Here is an 18,746-nt window from a genome sequence, read left to right on the forward strand (position 1 = left end):
AGATGGAGGATCAGGGACAGGACAGGAACAGGGATGGGTAAACAGGGAATGGGGGCACAGCAGGGCCTGGTCAGGGCTACGTCAGAGGCAGGAAGGGACTTGAAAGGGGCAGGACTGGAGACAGGCACTGCTGGGACTGCTGACACTTTGTGGTGGTGAGGATGAAGGGATGCCTGCTGTACTTCCAGTGGTGAGAAGTAGAAGATTGTGGGGATTTCTCGCTTTTTATTTATTTTCTCCAAATAGCTTATTAATTGCTATGACTAGTGACTGTGGTTAATGCTCTGATTGATTGGGTAATGGCAGCTCCATTAGTAGACTGCAGGTTTGCAGGGGAATTTTCCACCAAGGAGGGATCTCCAGACAGAGATCCTTCTCCTGTGGCAGTCAGCCCTGAAATGGGGCCTAAGGGAGGTGCAGCCAGGCTCCAGCCCTTCCTGTTACACAGCTGAATTGCCTTCACCTGTGCTCCCATGGCTGACCTGGTCCTTTCCCACAGGTGCTCAACCAGTGGTTCAGGCTGGGACTCAACAGTTCCCATGCAGAGTCCTTCACAAGTCGCAGTGCAGGAATCTGCTAGGATGTCGTTCTTTAGGGTCTGCCAGGGGCAACCATGGTCTTCTTTACAGCTTGCAGGAGCAGCTCTGCTCTGACACTTGGAGCACTTTCTTCCTCTACTTCATCACTGACCGTGGTGTCTGCAATATTCTTTCTTTCACATTTTTCCTCCTCCTCTCTCACAGCTGCTGCACTGTGTCAGAAATAACTTTGATTTACAACTCCAGACTTGGCAAGGGCAAACAGTGGCCTTGACAGGAAAATGAGTGCTATATTTTCAGTTCTGAAATAACCAGCTTAGGGATGTTTAAAACTGGCTGCAGGAGCTGACAGCACTGAGGGTGCTCCATGTGGAGCCTGGATATTGTAAGATGGAGCTAGCAGTGCAAGTGCTGAAATACAGGAAGAGCCATTTAAAGAAAAAACTCCTGAATTCTGCCATCCTTGCTAATTCCCACAGCTAAACATCATGCCAAACAGCATCTTGAAACTGAACATTTTTTGTTCATTAATGTTTCACTTTTTCTTTCTATCCTGAAATATAATATCAGTAGTGGACATGCCAAAGAAGTTGCCCAATACATTCCAGCTGGACATAAACGCTCACTTGTGTGGTAAAGCAGTGCCTAGAAACCTGCAACGACTGCTCCTTATCCATGTTCACTGGATTTTCTTCCTGGTAAATGGAGTCTGAGTATTTTTACCTATAATGGCACCAAGTGTTGAACACTCATCTTTAATTTAGCATCAAAGATGGTTTTTCTGCTTCTATAAATGACCATTCACTCAAAAAATACAGCTGTTTCTCAAGCACAACTGCCTAACTCTATGGTTAAGTGCTGATCTCTGACACCTTGGGACCTTCTTTCCCGAGGCCAACCCAATGTAATTCACAAAAACTTATGTTAAGAGAAAAATAAATTAAAACAGTTTTGGTAAAACAGAGGCTTTTAGCAACCTCCTTTCGGTAGTCAAGAAGTAGTAAGGAAAACACCAATCCCCATTTTTTAATTGATGCTTATACCAAAATGCCTCCAGTATGTACAATCCCAAACAGAATCCTCTGGGGAAGTTCAGTCCCACCTGAGCTTGGCCAGCACATTCACCCCAAACACACACAATGGCTGCATTCACACAGCAATACCCAGGAGCAGGGTTTAATGAGAGCAGGAGAGCACAGTGATCAGGCAGCGTCTGCTCAGTGCAGCACTGACCACCCTGCCCACACACAGCTGGACCCTTGCATTCAGCTCCTCATCTTTTCCACCGACCTTCATTCACTCAGTCCTCCCTCTCTCTGCTGCAGTCGTTTCCCATTATCAGCTCTCACATACTATATTTCCACTTTCCCCTCGTTTGCTATACCCATACTCCCATTTGGCAGTTCAGACACCATTCACCCCTTCATTCCCTGTTCATCCGGACCTGAGATGGCATCATGGTGGGTTCCCAGAGCACTGCTGCCTTTGTGAGCCCTGACTGCCCACCAGGTCGCAGTGCTGCCTTCCAGCTCTCAGTGCCCTCTGCGCATTTCCCACCTCTCTGCCTCCTGATGCGATGCGAGCTGCTGCTGTCCCTCACAGCATGGCCTCTGCTCCCTTCTCACACTGCTCTGTGTCCCATCAGGCAGTGACCGTCCTTGTCCCACCCTTTCCTGCACACAAGTGGTGAGTTTTTTCCACTTCCTATGATGCAAATTAATAGAATCGCAGATTTGGATTGGAAGGGACATTAATGAACAGTTCCAAACCTCATACCATGGGCAGGGACACCTTCCACTAGTTCACATCACTGAAGTGGCCAATAATAAGTCTATAGTTGTTTGATTTTATGACCTAAGAATGCAGACTCTGGGCAGGAAGTGTTCTGGTGCACTGTGTTCCATGAAATACAGAATATTACACTTTTATAATTCTGCAGGGCTCAGTATTACAGATTTGTTTTTAGAAAATTACCCCCCCCCCCAAAAAAAAAAAAAAAAAGTTCAAGAGGATTCACAGTACTTTAGTTGGGGCCTCATGAAGGCAGAGTAGAGAATGATGATCGCCTCCCTTGCCCTGCTGCCCACCACTCTTTTGTTGCAGTCCAGAATACTGTTGGCTCTCTGGACTACCAGCACACACTGCTGACACAGGTGAAGCTTTTTGTCTACCAGGGAAGCCCAAGACCTTGGCAGGGCTGCTGTCGAGGAGTTCTCCTGTCATTTGGTAGTTGTGCTCTAGAATCCTGCCTTCAGGCATGAAAGCCAGGGAAGCATTGCTGGTGAAGACAGAGGCAAAGAAGCCGTGAGGTACATCAGCCCTCTCTGCTCCTGTGCTTATTAACACAACAGTAGGCCTGCACCATCCCTGTCTACTCTTTTACTTGTAAGGAAACTCTATCAGCTGGAGCCTTCACACTCCTCTGCAAGTATCAGGTCCATGTCAGGTGAAAGCAGCCAAAGCTGCCCTGACTATCACAGCCCTGACCAGCTCCCTGTCGGCCAGTGTGAGACCCAGCGAAGCATCACCTGTGTTTCCCCCAGCAGCTGTGTGAAGAAGTTGGCTGAACTCGGTGGCCTGTTGTTCTGCTTGGCCAGAGAATGCCAGGGCAATTGCAGCTCCCATAGGCAGCTGCTCATTGATCTGCAGAGACGTCAGATTGCTGACAAAAGACTTCTGCTTGCTCTCCTTGATCAAGCAGTTGGTCTGATCAAGACCACACAACAGTTAATGAATGATGTTATTCTATAATAGCTCAAGTAACCAAAATGAGAGAATCTTTTTCATGGTGTACTGCAGGTGAGTCGTAGGCTCATTCACTTCTGGACACTTAAAGATACAGTTTGCGAAGGAATCCCTCATTTTATCTCCATCTATCACTAGCTGTCTCCAATAAAGTCCTGCAAGAAGACACAAAAACTGGGACAAGCTTGCTGATAACAGCTGAGGACATGCAGGAATGTCCATGACACAACAGCCACTGCAGTCAAGGAAGATCTAGAAAATACAGGTGATGAAGCAGAAGGGAAAGAAGGAGTCAGGGCCTTTATGCAAAGCAGAGCTGTCCCACTCTGTGGGAATGTTAGGATGCTGTAGGCAGGCTCCAAGATGCTCCCCTCTATCCTCCTTCCCAGCTTATCTTTATGCAAGGACAGACAGATGACCAGAATGATGACCAGTATAAAAGGCACAAATGCTAGAAGTAATTAAACAGTTAAGAGGTTATGTTTCTGTTTATGTTGTAAAGTAGGCATCCAAACGTTACAACCAGATGTTTGTTTAAGAAAGCAATTAACCAATTAAGATATTTGTGTTTGGGTGGTAAGGATTTCTGTTTACATGGTATTTGTATGATTAGCAAAACGCCGTGAAAGAACGAGAACCTGCAGTACTCAGCCAAGGAGCCAGGAGAAAAAGAGATCAGCGTCGGGCAGCAGGGGATAAAGACGGAACGCTGTTTTCCGGGCACTCTCCTGCTTGCAGGAAGCCCGCTATCACAACTGCACATGAAATCTGCTTTACCAGGACATATATCAACGAATATATAAATGCTATACGTCTCCTCCGTGCAGGCCACCGCCGCCTCCTCTCCCAGAGGTGAGTGCCGCGGGCTCGGCCGGTGCCCGGGATGGCCAGCGGGGGCCCGTGCAGGAGAGGCGCAGGGCCGGCCGGCCGGGCGGCGCTTTGCGGCCTTGTTCCTCGAGTACGGGGGAGGGGGGTCGCGGCGTTCTCGTTCCGGGGAGCGCCGGTGGGTCGGAGATTACGAGGGGCCGCCGGAAGCCGCCGGAAGCGCAGGTGGGTGGGCGCTGAGTCGCCTCCTCAAAACGCGGCTTGCTGCTGCTGCGCGCCTCTTAAAGCCGGTGAGCCCTCGGCGGCTTTCGAAGGGGCTCGGTGGCGTGGCGGAGTTCGGCTTCCTCCAGGTTCCCGGACTTCCAGTCTTCCCTTTCTCAAGGAGCCGGAATAGGGAACGCGTACCGTTAAGCTTCCGGAGTCGTTTGGCTGCCGTACGGCTGCTGTTGCTGTCTCTGCGGCGGCGTTGTGAAATGCCGATAGGAAGAGAAGGAGAGGCGGGGGGAAATGGCTTTGCCATCGTGCGTCGGTGGTTGGGCGGCCGAGTGGTTCCGTGCTCTCTGGAAAACGCGTGCGGGTGGCGGTGAGCCGCCTGCTGCGGCTGGGAGGAGCGGCGTCACGCGGAAAGGTGCCGCTCTGCCGCTGCGGGGCTCAGCGAAAAGATATTCCCTCTCCTTTTGTCGTGCTCGAGGCCAGCTGCTGCGGGTTTAGTTTCATCTGTTTAGTGATGCTTACGACTGGCTGTGTAGCGCGGTCAGCTGCTGGTTTTCCCGTTGTGTTGATTTTGGAGAGGAGGGTTGAGCAAGGCTGCCAGCATTTCTTTTGAAGTTTCTTTCCAGCCCTGTTTACAAGGATGCAGGGCAGGCAAGAGAGGAAGGTGACAGAAGCATGGACAGGAAGAGCTGGACTCTTAATTTGTGGCATTTGTTTTCTTCTGCAATGTAAATAGGATGCAAGAGACACAGCTTATATGTAGCTGACCCCATTCTTTTCTCTTTAGTCAGAAGTGTGCTTGTGAAAAGTAACAAGTATGAAGACTTGCTTGCTTTGCTACTAACCTCAATTTTGCTTAGGTAGCCTTTGCCAGTTATTGGGAAGAAACGTTATTTTCTTAATCCTGTATCTTTTGAAAACAAAGCCCTGAGTGCAAGGAGTGAACTGGAGCTGATAGCTGTGAAGAAGCTTTAGGAAATATTGCGCACCCCTGAAAAGAAGGGTCTCCTTTATTTCCTACTCAATTACTTCAAAAGTACTGTACATCTAAAATGTACCTGTCATATTTTTTTTCCTTCAGAGATCGTTGAAAGGATTCTTTTTTGCTAAGCTGTACTTTGAGATAAAAGTATGCGAACTTGCTAAAAGGTAATAAATGTTACATATGTTGGTTGTTCTGTTCTTTAAAGTGTGATAGGAAAGCTAAATGAAATAGAGTGGAGAAATCAAGACTGTTGCCGTGCTGTTTTAAGGTAGCAGTAAATGGGAGAATGTGTTGCCATTTAAATCTTCCTAAAACAGCAACTTAAAGGATGGGTAGTCATGTGGTGCTGTACAAACCCATCTGGTTGAAATGTCTTTTCTGCCATTGTATTATGTTCTTCTTCCAGTTTCTGTGAGCTACTGCTTTATTTAGTAAAGGCCAGTACTTGCAGGCAAATATGCAGCGTCTGTACGTGTAGAAATAATATTGTTCCTTACTTGAAGGTCTAGATCAAGCCCCTTGAACTAAACATGGCTAGATATCCTGTATGACAGATTAAAGTCCCGCGTTAGCTGCAGGGTGTGGGGGGACTTGTAATACTGAGGAATACTGATCCTTCTGTTTTTTCTTTGTTTATTTACTCTGTAGATATACATCTATTTATCTCAGTGTCCGAGAGAAAGATCCCAAAGCTCACAGGTTTCTGGGACAGATCTACAAAGTTCAGGATAACACAGAAAAAGCTTTTGGGTGTTACAAGGTAAGCACCTCACTCACCTCCCTGATGTCCTGCTTTATTCCTTTGTAAGTGGACTTGAGCTTTGTGCTTCCTTCTGTGATGGTCTTCTTCCTGCTGCCCTTTGGACTGAGAATCTGTGAGCCCTGTAGAATTCTGCCGTAGGGATACTACAGTGACAGCAGTACAGCTTCTACTGAAAGACTGGACTGAGAGTGTTTTTCAGTTGCATTGTTTAGTTTGTTGTTAGTGGTGGGCTTTTTTTTTTTTTTTATTTGTTTGTTTCCTCAGAGATAGAGGAAATGGGGCAAATGCAGTTCTGATTAGGCAAGCTCTGTATAAATGTGAACTTCACGGTGCACGTTTCATTGTTTGGGCACTGAGGAGGGAGAGGATACACACAAAAGTATTTTGCCAGCACAGTGGAGTGCCATCATTCTCTGAGATTGAATCCGGAAGCCTCCATAATAGGTTAGGCTAGAGATGCTCCTACTCCTATTGATAGTTCTGCTTTGACTTCCTGGGTCTATTGAGTGGGGGACATGTTTTCTTTCTTGTTCTATATAGACTGCAAGATCAAGTTGCTAGTAACCTTTTTTTCTTCTGTGTGTGCATGGGGAAAACCAGCGTTCTGTGGAGCTGAATCCTGCGCAGAAAGATCTTGTACTGAAGATCGCAGAGCTGCTATGCAGTAACGACATCACAATGGAAGAGCAGAGTACTGGGTTGAGAAAGCTGCCAGGCTCTTCCCTGGGAATCCTGCTGCTTACAGATTGAAGGTAAATTCCAGCTTCTGATCTCTGTTCTGTGCCTAGAAGTAACTTTAGTTGCATCAAGTGATGGGAAGACAGTGGTAGTAATAGTATCCAAGAGGTCAAGATTAGATAGGTGATATTGCCTCTGTTACGTGACTACTCTGCTTTCTAGGTTTTTTTATTTGAGTTAAAAACTGTTGAGTATAGGAGATGCTCTTATATATGTAAATGCTTTCAGTCATATGATCTCACTTTTGTACAGGCGTTAGTTTTCTGGAACACAACAGCAATGAAATTGAAGTCTTGAGAGGTTTGTGCTTTGGGGTTTTTTGCGTGGCTATTTTTTTTTTTTTTTTTCTTTTTTTTTTTTTTTTAGACAAGCTGCTCTGTATCAAAGTATGGCAAATTTGAACCAGATGGTTTGACAACTTAGCATCTAACTTAGCATCTACAAGATGCAAACTCTAGAGTTTTTTGTTTTTTGGTTTTTTAATCTTTTCTCACTTCTAAAATGCTTTCCAAACTCTCTGTAGCACCTTTGAGCTTTGCAGAGCAGTTTGAGTAATGTAGTCTGTAGTGGCGGTGAGAAAGCAGTCAGGTAATGTAGTTGCTGAAGAGGCTCTTGTGGAGAATGCAATTTTAACGTGTTGTCTTTGTATTTGATAGGAGCAGTTGCTGGAGTGTAAAGGCGAAGATAGCTGGAATCAGCTCTGTGATATGATTCAGACCGAGCTCTGTGCGAGACCAGACAATCCCTACCTTAACATCAGACTGGTTGCTGTTCAAATAACAGATTAAGAGATGCTGCGCTTCACTGTCAGGAGGCGGAGAAGAAAATACCTGTGGGCTTCAGTTTGGAATGGTGTTTGTGCGTCATAAAGACGTTTGAGGTATTTAATCGTGTTTTGGTCCTGTCATAATCTGCCATGTCCTTGAAACTGGTGTTATTCTCTTAGTATCTTTACAATGGCAGCTAATTCTCAAATGGCTTAACTCCTTCAAATGCAGTGTCTGTGGAAACCCATGATTTACTTAGGATTTTCTTAAGCCTTCCAGAGTTGAAAAATATGTTAATGTCTCACCTGGGAAACTGGATTATGTTGCAAGGTGTTCTGGAGAACCTCTTGCCTTCATGTAAGGATGGTGGTTCCTCATTCTCTAATGAACTTTATTCTTTAGGAAAACCTTGAATCAGTACGAGACTTGGAGCCTGGTAAAAAATAATTGGAGAGCTGTCAGGAAGGATCATCTGCTGGCCTATTCTAGCTTGGTTAAAGTGACATTTGCTTCTAGAGATGTTCAAGAAAGCAGAGGGGCCCTTGAAAGGTATTGTTTTAACTGTTCTATTAAAAAAAAAAAAAAAAATTGAATATTTTTTCTGGGTGACAGAACTTCTAGCAGGCATCATTTTCAGTGAGTAGCCATTTTGTGGATGGGAGAGGAGTTTTTCTGTACTAATTGCTCTGTACTAAGAAAAAATGTTGCTAGGCTTGATCCCCAAGCTGTGTGTCTGAGCTACAGGCCTCAGAGAAGACTCGGTGATAGGGGTCTAGTATAAATGGGAGGCCAGGACTTGGTTGAAAAGGAATGTTTTCTATGTTCCAGTTTAGATTGTGTGCTTCACTCTGTGAGACCGTGTGTGAGTGGACCTGATGAGCTGTCTCGTACCTTCCTTGAAATGAAAGGACACTTCTACATGCATGCTGGAACTTTCCTGCTGTGAAAATGGCCTAGAACAGCGAGGTACGATGGAGAGATGCATGTGAACTCGCAGCCTTGTGATACCTGAAAAGTTTCCATGTAAGTCCCTGTTCAGTTTGTGCCTGTAGTGGTTGCAGTTGAATGCTCTCGCTGTACACACACTGAATACCTGCATTCCAAAAACTAGCTGCTGTTTTTAAGGCTGTCTCCTCGCCAAATCTTACTCTTCCATACTTGTTTAAAAGATTTCAAGTGGTGTGAAGAAAATTTCATCTGTTTCACTTGTCAGAAGTAAATGACTCTTAAGGGCTAACGAGTGTATTTCCTGTAGGCTGTTCCTTTCTCTGTAATGCAGCTAAATTAACTAATATTAAGGTTATTGATACGGGAGGGAGGGGAATGACCTGAGTAGCTCTCACATACTTATTGCATAGACAGCAGAGCTTGATCAAGCTTAATTCTTTGCTTTATGGAATACAATCAGTTTTCCTTTTGCACAAGTGCTTGCGCTCAAAACATCGCTTTCTCTTGTGCACTCTTACAGCTGTTTGCAATTGTTCAGTTACTCACCTCGTGTCCTTTCCTGAAAAGAAAGAAGCTTGTTTCCTGACTTTTAAGACTAAATGAAGTGATTTGCTTTTTATTGTCAAGAAGCTGTAGCAATTCTTTTCTTTCTTCACCGGATTCCTAAACCAAAGTCAAAACTAATGAGAGGAGATCGTGCTGGGCAAGATACACTGGAAATGTTGGCCTGCGACCGAAAAAGCCAGTCTGGTAATAAAAACTAATAATTACAAATGTTCCGTAGTTCCATTTTAATCTTATGAGCAGCTAATGTCAGAGTTAAAGGCTTGTTAAAGAGCACATTTTGTGTCTTGGAACATGCCATGAAACGTTCTGCATTTTGGCTGCGTATGAAATGCAGAACAGTGGTTTGATCCTGACACGTACTGGGCTTTTTCTTTTTGTCTCCAGGACATTAAGATAGAATTTAACTTTCAGTGTCTCCTAGTCTGCTGGTTTCTGCCTACTAATACACTATTTGTGTATTAGCACTGCTAGTCCTAAGTGTAAAAGAAAATAAAAGAAAATATTGCTCTTTTCCTGTCACTCTTGTTCCTGTTCCAACAGGTTTCTTGCTTTTTTTCTTTCTTGCTTTTTTTTTTTTCTTTCTTGCTTTTTTTTTTTTTTTCTTTCTTGCTTTTTTTTTTTCTTTCTTGGTAAAGCTGAAATAGTCATTTTCAGTCTTCACTATCCTATGGGCTGTAGATGAAAACAAAGAAAACACCAGGCATTGGGCTGAATTGTTCCTGAATAGATGAGACTGACAGCTACTTATTTTGAAGACAATTGCAGTGCCCTTATAATAAAAATACACAGTAACTGGAGAACTGGACTTATAAATGCCTTGGGACTTCTGTCAGCCCTTATGCTAAAAGAGTGACTTAATTATAGGGAGAGTGTAAGTTAGAAATTTGCAAATATCATAAGGGGAAATCTTGCTTCCCAGTCTAAAGCAGCAGGAACAACCCACTACATCAAACATTGTTGTCCTTGTTTAAGTTGAGTGTTCTTACGTGACATTATGTTTTTCTAGGTCGTATGTTGCTGAACTTAAGCCACGGCAAGGAGGACTTCTTGAAAGAGACTGTGGAATCTTTTGCAAACAAAAGTGGTCTATTTACACTGTTTGAAAGCCTCTCTGGGAGTGGAGCTTCTAAAGAGAGATCTTTTCTCGGCACAGATGATGTGGGAGATCAGTCCCCAGTCACGAGAGCAAGGAGAACTTACTGAACACAATATTGGTAAGAGATGCTACTTAAACTCTGCATACATGTGACTCTGTATCAGAGGTTCTTCTCCAAGTGCTTCATTTGCAGCAACAGACCAGTGTCTGTCATAGCTGTTCATCATTCCCCTAATGAGAGGGTGCTTTGCAAGAAGTTTCACGTTCAGTTGCAGCTGAGAGGCAGTATCGTCATGCCAGGTTCTGAAGAATTTCTCACATATTTCCTGCTTCCACATTGTTGTCTTCTGGTCTGTTCCTATTCATTTCCAGTTGAAGCTGCATGTTGAGCTTTTTGTGATTGTACGCTGGTAAGTGCTGATAGGAAGCCTGTACTTATTTATGTGTAATCTGTGAACACAGGTTAGAGGCATAAAAATGAAATAATTCCAGGATGAGTTGTGAACTAATGAGATCTTCCCATTTTTTTAAGCTTAACTTGATGATGAAGTCTGGCTTTGAATTTGAGCGTAACAAGAGTAGAATGCTAGTAGCCTCCTCCTTAGCTGTTAGTGGTCAGAAACATGTAGACTAATCAGTCTAAAACTGCCGACCAGGGTGCAAAGCAATAAGGCTTATGGCCCTTTCTCTTTACATGTGTTTTATATCTATATATCTGTTTTATGTATAAAATAGAAGTTTATGCTACTACGGCCTCTCTGAAGAAGTTTGTTCATCATGTTTTTAAATACGTAATGCACAATTTAAAAAACGGTTTGTGCTTCTTGTTCGTAGGCCAAAGATTTCCCTTGTTAGAGAAGTGTGATGTTATCTCCATTTTTTGCTTTGTCAAAACTATTGACAAGTGTTAATGTACTTCGGTTGTGCACTACTATGAAGTAGCTATTGCTTCTGCAGGAGTTATTTGTGTAATGTGAACAGGTGCAGAAATCACTTGAAGAAAGCGGCATCTTACTTGAAAATTCTTAGTTCCAGCTTGTTAGAGGTGAGCAGGTGGGAGGAGGTTGGTGGGGAAGTGCTTTGATGGGAGAAATATTCAGAGCTCGCTCCTCTTGCAGTGAAACCCAGCTCTGATCAGATGCAGGTCTTCCTAACTCGGATGCAGACCCTAGCTTCCCACAACCCTTGTTATTACACAGGTGCTGTTTGGATGCACAGCTGTAGTCTCCAGCACTTTGCATGGCTTGGCTTGCAGTGGAATTCTGTGTCAGTGTTATTCCCACTGCGCAGATCATTACAACAACTTTTTCACTTGCCCCACGAGACATCGAGAATGGAAACAGATGCTCCTGAATCCATATGCCTGTTGGTCCTTGAAGTAAGCAAGCTTCCCAAGTTCTTAAATGCATTTAAATGCCGGTTTTTTGGTACCTAATACCTTCTGTTTGTTTATTTTTACCAAAACAGGTTTTTTTACTTGGGATGGTGTTCACTAGCAACTTAGAACTGCAAGAGAAGTTTAATACTCAGCATGGCACACATCATCCTCCTTTCTTACCATTGCTGCTGTGCGAACAGTACTGTACTGAGAAGCAAAAATCCTGGTGGGATGCTGTGTGTACTCTCATGCAGAAAAAAACAACGTAAGAATTCTTCAGTTTGGAAGTATTGGAACCAAACTTCCAGAGGACTTCTGAACTGATTGCCATGGGTTGTGTAAAACCAGTTCCTTTTGTTTGACTTCCTTTGAATGGTTTTTTGCTGTAGGAGTGTGAGATGGTGAAGAACTTTCTAAAAACAGCCTTTACATTTCTGATATTGCATTTGTAAAGAAGAGCTAGCTTAGGACTAAAGCTGCTTGTTGTGTTCATCAAACAAATGACATGTGAACAGATGAAAAAGAGGGAATGCTAATTGAGGAATATTTCTTTTGATATTCAGACCAGACTCGGCAGCCAAACTGAAGCTTCTTGTACAGCATGGATTTGAGTACTGTGTGAGCCCTGGAGAAACACGGCCTTCAGCCTGCCTTAATTATACACTGGGCAAGAAGCCTGCAAAAAACCAGTAAGTTAAGATCATCTGTAAATAAATACCATCTGTTTTTCTCTAATTTGCAAACTTAACAGACTAAATAAAATCAGATGAGAATGTAGTATTGAGAAGTGCTGCTAATTTTGATGGCATGACCGGAGCAACTACCTTGCCTGACAAGTACTCTACCTCACTACTCTCTTAACAGCACAGGTAAAAGCAGTGTTATTTTCTCCCCGTGTTACTTTCTGCGTCTATAGAGAGACCTTCTGAAATACCTCCCAAGTGTCAGAGAAAAATTCTTGAAACTGCTCAAGAAAACAACTGTATCAGAGAAGAAAAAGTATGAATAACATTTTATTTGAATTTTTTGTAATGGTTTGAATTTCTCTTCTTCAACAGGGCATTAGCCTGAACTCCTACGACCAGAAAGAATATATTGGAAGAAGCGTCTACTACTGGAAGAAAATTTTGTTTAGCTTGAAAACTATCAAAAAGCACAGAAGTATTCCTGAACCTGCTGATCCTCTCTTCAAGCATTTCCATAGTGTGGACGTCCAGGTACTGATGGATTATTCAAAGAGGAGAGTAAGAGGGGTTGTATGTCACAGGCTTGCATATGAATTGTTGGTTGGTTGGTTTGTTTTTTGTTTTGGTTGGCTTTGTGTGTTGATGGGTGGTGGTGGTTTTATTTTTTTATCACTGTACTGCTAATGCTGAGATTTGGTAGTATCTTTCTGTTGAACTCATCTGAGTTTTAAAACTCTCTGATTGGAAGACACTGAACTCCCTTAGTAGCAGCTTTCTGAAAAGCTGTTTTCCTGTAATACAGGGAAACCAGGAATAGTATTAACCTCCTCCTATCCGCCTACTTACTAGATGCTTACAGTCACCGACTGTTCCAAGTGTCCAGACTCTGTTATGTGTGACTTGTCTTTCGCTTTGGTTGTAGTCTGCAACCTGGAAGACCTATGAAGAAGAGGCACGTGTAGCTTTTGCAATGCTGGATGCGGCTGAAGGCAAAACTGATCATGCTTTATTAGCGTTTGAAGCTATTAAGAATGTGGTTTAGGACTGGAATCTTGCCACTGTAAGTTTGTAAATTGCATTACCTCAAAATGCTTTTCTGTCACTTGTGTTCTGACCAATTCTTCCTAATCGATATGCTGTTACTTAGCTTTGTCAAAGAAAGGCAGAGGAGGTTGAGAGTGATGATATGCTACACAAGAACAAGAAGAACGCAAAGCCCATCTTGTTAAAAGGAAGCATTACCTGATGAAGATCATTGATGAAAGCTCCTCTGACCTGTCAGTAGCTGACAAAGTAAGTAAAAGAATTAATGCTTGTGTGAATTGTCCTCTTACGATAATGTTAACAGATGTAGGGCTTTCCTGGGGGAAAATAACAACAAAAAACACCCAGAATTTCTGCAGAAAGCCTTGTGCACTGTTCAGCCGTTGATCAGAACACAGTCTCTTGCAAGTCGTGATGGCAATTCTTCCTCAGAGAGTTTCAAATAAATTTCTAGCTGCCGGTATCTGTTAAAGCTGTCATGGAAATGCTGAATGCAGTGATCCGGGAGCTTGGAGAGAACGATGAAGAGGGAAGTCTTGCCTCTGGAAATATCTCACAAGCTGCACACGTGGAAGTGAAATATTCAGTTTCATCACCCAAGAAGTTCTCTTTCTCACCAACTAATACCTACCAGGTATATTAGCCGGTTACTCTTTTAGGGAAGTGTTATATTTGTGTAAGAAAATCAAAGTTCAATAAGCTTTTCTTCTTTTCTAAGGCTCTCCCTCAGTGGGCAGAAGATCACAAGTCCTTACTTCAAAAGCTGTGTCAGCAAATGGGAGCTTTAAAGGTAAACAACTTTTGTCACTATATTCAGTGCAGAACAGTTGATCTTTTTGTTCTGGTAAGTACTTTGTGATCCAAGCATTGAACTTAGCTTCACTTACAAGCAGATGCTATAAACATCTGCTTAAATTCAGGGCAAGAGTAAAACTTTGTTGCCTACGAACTCTAATTTGGTACTCAGATATAGGAAGTAATGCTGAGGATTGTATGTGCAGAAAGTTGTGCTTTCTTCAGCTTAGCTGTTGTCATCTTGGTTCTGGGTTTATTTGTAGCTTCAGGGAACAGTCTCGGTTTTGTAAAGCATGGGCAGATCGTGGATTATTGTAGCAGTTAACTCTTCTTTTTTTTTTTTTTTTTTTTTCTCAGATCTTGAAAGTGCTTTTAAATAGCAAAGGAGCGTAGGAATCATTCCTTAGGTTTTCTGCAAATACCTATATTTCATATGTTTGCATTCTCTTAATTGAAACCCTATCTTTAATAGAATGAAATACGGGAAATGAAATTTAACAGTTGCAGTGTAAGTGTGCCATCTCATCACTGGCCTGCTGAATGCTATGGAACTGATACTGTGTCAGGTGGTTATCAGAGAGCTCAAAATCTTCCTGAAGCTTCTTTGAAGGGTAAGTTGATGCTGAATTTTTAATTGACCGTTTAGCTAAAGAGAATAAGAGTTATTAAAACCTTTCTGCAGTGTTCTGAGATGAATGAGTAAAACTGATCTCTGGGGAATGTTCATTCAAGTCAGAAATAAAACTGGATGTAAACTCTTTAGTTGGTGTTCCTTTTCAGTTACTACCTCTGGCCCATCTGTTTACAGTAGCCAGTCACCTGCTTGTAACTCGCAGTGTCTTTGAAGAACTGCTGCAACCAATGTACCACCAACAAATGTGAGCACAAATGAATCTGCTCAAGCCATTTCTACTGATTTGTTGAAAACAGCTGGTTTTGATTCTGTGTGTAGTTGGATATAACACTCCCTTCCCCATGTAAAACGTCACAGTGTTACCCTGATGCTTTGTACAAGCATCCCAGCCTTCTCCCACCATCACCTTCTCTTTGGCACTCCTAGGCTACGGGGCAAGAGGGAAGGTCAGGAAAAGAGAATTCACATCACCCTTGAAATTCAGCAGTTCTTTATTGACTGCATGTCCCTAGGCTTCCTGAGGAGTGTCTGTCCCCTCTCCTCTACAGTTGGGCAACAGTACTGTTGGCCTCCACTTGCAGGAACCCAGCTGCTGCCAGGAAGAGGACTCTCTACCTGCTACTCATCAGTACAAATGGATTTGAGGCACGGGATGAAGAAAGGGAGTCTCCACGGGGCCTTTTGCCCAAGTGCCACAAATTCTCTCTGGCGAGCACAATGCAACAGATGAGCCCTTCCCAGGATAGAGTCCTTCAGTTCTCCATGTCCTTCCTTCTCCTTCAAAACAGGGGCAACTCTCAGGCCATAGGCCCCAACTCCAAAAACTCTCGTTTTTGGGTTGCCATGGAACACTGCTCATGTCACTGCCTACTGTTCCGAGCCCTCCAACTGCCATACCAACAGCAAGAGGCGAGGAGGCACCTCACACACATGGATCCTCCTCCCCAGAAGAAGAAGAGGCTCATGGGGAGGAGATGGAAAGTGGAGCCAATGGAGGTGGATCCACCTCCAGACGAACAGCAGCTGATGGAGGTGGATCCACCTCCACGTGCGCTCAGGAGACAGCGCCCAAGGAGACTGGACAGCAAGAGAAAATGGTGAGCAATAGCTTAAAAAGGGGTGCCAAACTGAGTTAAGCAATAAATTACTTCATTTTGTATTCTGAAGAAAGCTTAGGCAATTTGTTTCTTCACAGAAAGGGAAATGAAATCCCAACAAACTGACTTGCTAGACTCAGCCAGGAGATTGATGGTAGAGGGGAGAATTTAGCTTGCGTTTTTCACTCATCTTCTCTCCCATCAATTAAAACAGTTACCCATATCCTCACCCAAATTCTTCTACGTGATCCCAAATGCCTACTTGCATTAGCACAGCCACTGCAAATTACATTTTTTCTACAGCACAAATGGGTCTGCTGTGGATAATGATCATCTCCTTACCGAACAAAAACTACTGCCATTTCATTACATATTAAGGATGCCAACTCCTGTACGTACCACTACACCTGTCTTGAAAAGGAGGTCATGGACTGTTTGTGTCACATCGGCAGCATGCAATAGGTTGTGTTTGCTGTATCCAACCTCCAGATCTTCCACAAAGGACACCAGGGCAGAAATGGGGATCTAAGAAAAGAAGCACACAATTAAAAATGAAAGAATCACCTGTAATAGCTAGCATTTGGAGGAGAGGCTCCAAAGAGCAGTCTGTACCGATTGTACTTCCCAAATAAATAACATCTTTAAACACCTTAAGCAAGTACTCAAGAGAGAGAGTGAATCGAGCTCACTTCCTCAAAATGGCTTTCCCATCCCTAATTACATGATGGATGAATCACACATGCACTTAGACATACGCAAGTCAGTCCACTGTGAAATGCTGCCTGCGAAACACAAGCAGTGCCAGAAGTAACAGAGCGTAGCTGTTCTGTTCCTGGAGAAATATTTCTATTCAGGACACACAGGTCTGTCTCATCCGCTCACAATAATCTAGTATAGATCGCTACTTTACTACTCATATTCTAGAGGTTTGTAATGAAATGCAAGTCGTATAGCAAGTCTGAGATACTCTATGATGAGGAGTACTGTTTATCATACTTTTGGTTTTTTACTGCCAAATCCAGACTTCCCATACTACGAGTTTGCCATGTTTTTTTTTGGCTCCCAGAGTATAACTGTATGCACAACATGAAACCACATTTGGGGGATTTCAAGAGAGCACGCTATGTAGGTGATGGCAGCTGTATGTATATGCAACAAGCAGCAGGGATTCTTCAGTGCTCTGCACAACCTGCTGTACCCTAAAGCTCTCTCGTTCTGTCGTTAGAGTTGCACAGCAATTTCCCTCTTGAGTATGGGACAATGCATTTCTAATCTGTTATCATCTTCAAACATTTCTCATCAGGCGTGAGAAGTCCCTGAAGAAGTCCAGGAGTCAAAGAAAGTAGGAGTCCTGCCAGAGTAAGTGTCAGCAGAGAAAGGGAACACGGAATCTTTGCGTGGGGAGAATGGGAAACATCTCAGGGCAATGCTTCAGTGACCCAAATGTAACTCTGTTCACAGTTACAAAGGAACTGTTCAAAGGAAAAGATATGGAGTACCTTTTACTCCTCCTTAAATAGCATTTGTATTCTGAAACCTGTAGCAAACCAAGTTTTCATTTTTGGCTTGCACCGACCTTGGTCGTGGGCTGGCATTTTGCAGACCAACTTTGGTGGTGGGCTGGCATAGATCCCAGAGTTCTGGGGCTATATGGCAGTGGGTCGCTGCGTAATGTGAGCAGGCAGGGTCAGGGAATAATTACAGGGGCGTTTGGGTGTATGGTTCACACAGGGCTGTTGTCACATGCAGCCACCTCACCCCCACCACCTAATCCCGCGTGACCCGTAACTCCATGACGCCTCATCTGATTCTACCTTCATTTCTGACCGCATCCCAAGGTCTTCATCCTCTGATCTTTTCTATTTCCTATCTTCCCTTCCCCGTCTCCCCCAGTGACCAGCACTCGTAATAAACTGGACAGGCTGACATTTACCCTTTGTGTATGATTCTCGTCATCAGGTGAACATAGACTAGAACCTCCTCTTGCTCTCATAATGGGAGCAAGACGGTGCCATCTCCTTGAAGAGGGATGATAAGGATTCTCCCACAGCCTCTTGGCTCTGACAGATGTTGTGGCCACATTCTTCGGAGCCCTGGCACCCCGAGATTCTCATTTTCCAATGTGGTGCTCTCTTCCAGTGACACACAGACTAGAGCAAAGCCCATGATTTTGCAGCATGTGAAAGGTGTGAGGCCACAGAGGAGACTTCTTCCTTCCAACTCACTCTCCTTTAGATCCCTGGTGGGAATAGAAGGGGTTTTTGGGTGGTGCTGGGTGCAAGACACTGCAGCTGGGTGACTTGTAGGGACGGGATAAAGAGAAGCAGAGAAATGGCTGCCTCCCCTTAGCATTCTGACCTTAAACCATCCCCAGGTTATGCATCCAGGAAAAGAACTGCCCTATTTTTTGAGAAGAGTTTCTCTTCTTGTACAGAAACTCATTGGCTGTTGGACCACAGGGAAAGAGATGGAAGAAAATACAAGAAAGGTCTTGTACCAGGTCAGGCGTAGATTGTCCTGATATTACAAGTAGAATAGGAGGGAATATCACGACTGTTTCTGAGAAGCTATTATCACATCGTCCGCCCCAATTGCTGAGTTACTGTGACTTGTGGAGAAATTTCCAAGTCACAGCCGGAACCAATACGTGAGCACGAGCGCCTGGTGCAAGAGGAGACAAGGCTGCACTCCTCAGCGCTTTCCTGGCGGCACGGATGCGGCCCGTGCTCACCGCTATCCAGGAAGGCCCGCATGGAACGGGGCGGCGTGGGCTCGGTCTCACCGCGGTCCGCCGCTTACCCGCCCTCCTCCTCCCGGAGCCCCGGAAGTGGAGCGGGTGCGCGGCGACAGGCATCAGCGTGGGCAGCCGGGCCGGGGCCATCTGGGATGCGTGCAGTGATGACGCAACGACGGCGCGACCGCAGAC

At 44.2% G+C, this 18,746-nt stretch overlaps 1 pseudogene; it reads left to right on the forward strand.

Moving 5' to 3' along the window:
* Positions 1 to 4,023: 4,023 nt before the first annotated feature.
* LOC128083345 (ranBP2-like and GRIP domain-containing protein 3) lies at positions 4,024 to 17,752 on the forward strand (annotated as a pseudogene).
* Positions 17,753 to 18,746: the final 994 nt, after the last annotated feature.

This window comes from Tympanuchus pallidicinctus, unplaced genomic scaffold (genome assembly GCF_026119805.1).
Source record: "Tympanuchus pallidicinctus isolate F22 unplaced genomic scaffold, pur_lepc_1.0 scaffold24, whole genome shotgun sequence".
NCBI lineage: Eukaryota > Metazoa > Chordata > Aves > Galliformes > Phasianidae > Tympanuchus > Tympanuchus pallidicinctus.